A 4,012-nucleotide genomic window follows, 5' to 3' on the forward strand; every position below is an offset into this window, starting at 1 on the left:
TAGGCGGCTGACTAGTTCGCCTAGTGGTTGCACCGGTCCTGGACACTGCCTATCAACAGGATTCCTCCTCCTCCTCCTCCTCAGTGAGATTAAATCTCCACACCTAGACAGCCGGTCCATCCGCTGCACCATAATCCCCCATGCCTGAGACCCCCTGCCAAAGCCCTGCACCCGGCTCCAGAGAATTAAGTCTCACATCTCACTGGGAACTCAACTTCTTGTGCTCAGAGAGACTCGGCCCCTCTCAGTAGCTGACCTGAGAAACACAGTGTCTGCAAAAGAGTCATGTTGCACCTTATAGATTAACAGACATATTGGAGCATGAGCTTCGGTGGGATAATCCCCACTTTGTCAGATGTATCAGTGTTTGTCTTTTCCAAAGAAGTGCCTGGAGGGCCTTTTCTTGTGTGACCACGTGGCCTAATGGATAAGGCATCTGACTTCGGATCAGGGGATTGAGGGTTCGAGTCCCTTCGTGGTTGTGCTTGTCCAGTTTTACCTTTGGGCTAAAAGTCCTGCTTCCTTCAGGGTTGGAACCTCTTCTTGGCTCCTCAGGCCAGTGCTCTGGCTTCAGCTAGAGCCCTGGGAAGGAGTTGGGGGATGGGTGTCACAAAGGCTGGGGCAGAAGTCCCAGGTGCTTCTGGTCTAGCCTTTGCCATTCCTGACTTGCCAAAGAAAATGGGCGGCTGCCCGGGCTAGTGTGTAGAGCAGTTTCCCTCTTCCAAATGTGCGCCAGTCCCTGTGTTTGAGGGGGTTTGCTACATAGCACCTTCGGAGCCTGGGTGTTTCTCTGCTTCTCCGCAGCTGGGAAAAAGCCTCTTGGGGAAAAATCTCCTGCCCCACTGCAAAAGTGAGCACCTTGAGTGGGACCAGTCAGAGGCCCCACCATGGGGGCTGGCCCTGCTTTCCTACCATCTTGTGATGTTGGCCACAGAGCATCAGCAGCCGCCCCGCATGCATGCTGGTGACCTTCAGTGGGTGCTTGGCATGGCAGGGAGCAGGCTGGCTGAGTGTTTTTGTGCCTGTCTGAAGGCCACACATAGGCATGGTCCTGCCTTCCTCTAGCCCTGACCTCAGTTGCTCTGTGGCATTTAAGCCGTCCCTTGGAGCCGTCAGCACCAGCTGCCTCTGCTCTAGGTGCCCAGAGGAGAAGAGGTGTGTAGGGTCACTTTTACAGATGCCCCTTCCCTGGTACTGCCATTGCTCAGCTGCATAGAGGAGTTTTCATCCCCAGTCCATGGCTAGCAGCCCTCTGGCACCATTCCTGAGGGCTGCCCTGCCTCACTTTCTTCCTACCATATTGAGAAAGACAGCTCTCATCATTAAAGGTCAGGTGGGCCAACTAGGGGCAGAAGCCCATTCTATGTTTTCCTACTGCAGAGCCCAAGATCAGTAACTTATCTTGGGTGCAAGCACTGCTGTGCTCCCAGAAAACAAGCCACCTCTGCACAAAGAAGAATGAACGCACCTACCCAAGCCTGGGATTGAACCACAGACCTTTAGATCTTCAGTCTAATGCTCTCCCAACTGAGCTACTTTAGCAGCTACATGACAGTATTTTGGCCTGTTGCTTCTCTGTCTGGGATGTTTTTGTCAGCAGCTGCACACACAAAGGACAGGAAAACAAACGGCTGCTTCATACCCACACCGGAGGAACCCGGCACCGTTAGCTGTGGTGAGTAAGAAGTGGCTGTTCACTGACAGGGCCTGTCCCCAAGCAGCTGGAACAGCAGCTGCTGCCTCCCCCTCGGCTCCAGGCTGTGGGAAATGCTCATTGCCTGGCTCCATGGGCGGATGCTGCTCCGTGCTCTGGAGAGCGTCTGTATTGGTCTGTCAACCCCCCGTCTTCACTGAGCCAGTCTGGTAAGGTCCCAAGTGCCCTCTCCGGCCTGGCAGCTGAGAGTCTGTGCAGACATCAGCCCCCTGCCAGCCCCACAGGCAGCAGCAGCGCCAGCCCCCGCAGCACCACAGGGGCAACTCAATGCACTTCCTGTGGGGAAATGGCTCCTTGGCGTCCTGCTGCTAGAGTGAGAGTCAGGAGAGAGCAGTGTCTGGCTCACCGTGGGGGAGAGAAGAGACCTGATGAGTGTGGATCTCTCTCAGCCTCCCTCGCAATGCTGGTCAGTTGTATTGTCACTGTGATAGTCAGCGTTTTCCTTCAGCGCTGGCCCTAGAGGGGCCTGGGATCAAGGACAAATCCCCCCTTTCATCCCCAGGCCCCGCCCCCACCCCTTCCCCCAAGTCCCCACCCCTGTCCCATCTCTTCCCATCCTGCAACTTCCTGCCCCATTCCTCAACCACCCCCACCTCTTCCCATCCCTGCTCCTCCCCCTCCCCACCCAGTGCCTCCTGAACCCCACTGAACAGCTGATCACTGGCAAGTGAGAGGCACTGAAAGGGAAGAGGAGGAGCTTGTCAGCAAGGCCTGTAGTGGGCAGAGGAGGAGCTGGCTGCCAGTGAGTCCTGAACAGCTATTTTTCCTCTGTTGGTTCTGCAGCCCGCAGCTCCCATGGAGTCGCTGACTTGGCTCCTTTCGCACTCTAGAGAGAGGAGCAGAACCAGGGCTATTGATAGAAAAGGCCTAAAAATCAACAGGCCCAGGCCTGTATCTTCCTCTCTTTCCCTGGCTTTAGCCCAAAGAGGGGCCTAGGGATTTGAATAACAAGCAAAACCTGGGAATCCAGGACAAGACATGTATCTAGTCTCATTTAACCATGTCAGCTATTTACTAATTAGTCCGCTTGGCACAAAAGTTTATGCAGCTGTTTTCCCATGTATCCTCAAAGATATGTAATACTAAAGGTCAAGGTATGTACCTTATACTCCCTTCAAAATGATAAATGTATCCGCAACAGATGTATCTTGTATCCCCTTCCCCAAAATAATCATGTATTCTGTGTGACCTGTTATCTATAGGTCAGTATAATGACGTTTACTAAAGTTGTTTGTTACTGATTATAAAAGGGACTCATGTCCCCCATGTAAGGTGTGCTCTTCTCTGGCATTAGTCGAGAAGAAACACCCGCTCAGCTGAACGAAAATAAAGGTGTGGTACCCGTCTTTTTGTTCTCCGTGCCTCCTTGGTGTAATTAGGTAAGCTCCAGGGGGAAACGGGCCCTGTTTGGCCAACAACTGGCGACTCCGCCGGGACTTCTCTCCCTGTAGAGGGCGCTGACCGGCGACCGAGGGCGATTCCGAGGAGTGGCCACCTCGAGCCACTGATTCGCTCGGGCCTCGGGTCGTTGTAATCGGTCGGGACGGCTGCGTCCTCTCTAAAGAGAACTCCTAACGACACGGAGACAAGACGGTGCCAGAAGGGGAAGGTCCAACAGCCGGACGCGGCCACTCCGGGTGGTAAGTGCGTTTTACCTCTTGGGTTTAAAGGATATAACGCCCCCGCAGTGTGATTGGACCTCATAGGTAACCCCGGTGTGGGAAGATATTGTGGTTGCTTGAAGGTTATGCTAAGCAAGCCAGGTAATTAATGAATAATACCACTAATTTCACGAGCCCGTAGGCTGTATTGGATAATTACTGGGATATAGAACAGCCTCAGGGCTTGCTTCCGTTTTTGGGGGGAGTCTTGCTTTTCTTCATATTGATGTTGTATTGGAGGCCAAAATTGTGATAACCAGGTCTAGGACTTAAACCGACTCCAGCCGCCCTGAGACTCCTGCGAGGGGAAACCCTGTGACCAGGATATCTTAATCGCAAGGGGGGTCGGTCGAACCCGTGACCAGGTTTAATTACACACAAGCATAATGGGGTCCGGACAAAGCATTTATGCTGGGACGCCCTTAGAATGTATGCTAAATAATTGGAAGGCGTTTAGACGTCAGGCTGATTATGGAATGCCATTATGTAAGGATGATTTGATAAAATTCTGTACTGTGGAATGGCCCTGAAGGGGGAGAGTGGGAAAGGGGGGGGCAACACGAAGGGACGAACAGGATTACAGGAGAAGGGAAGAGGCCCCCGTTTGGGACGAAATCAGTGTGCTATCTGTAAGGAA

The 4,012-nt window shown here is 53.1% G+C and overlaps 1 non-coding gene across 1 annotated transcript; it reads left to right on the forward strand.

Moving 5' to 3' along the window:
* Positions 1 to 409: 409 nt before the first annotated feature.
* TRNAR-UCG (transfer RNA arginine (anticodon UCG)) lies at positions 410 to 482 on the forward strand. Its single transcript has one exon. It is a non-coding gene; the product is annotated as a tRNA-Arg (tRNA).
* Positions 483 to 4,012: the final 3,530 nt, after the last annotated feature.

This window comes from Gopherus flavomarginatus (assembly GCF_025201925.1).
Source record: "Gopherus flavomarginatus isolate rGopFla2 chromosome 13 unlocalized genomic scaffold, rGopFla2.mat.asm SUPER_13_unloc_2, whole genome shotgun sequence".
Classification (NCBI taxonomy): Eukaryota; Metazoa; Chordata; order Testudines; family Testudinidae; genus Gopherus; species Gopherus flavomarginatus.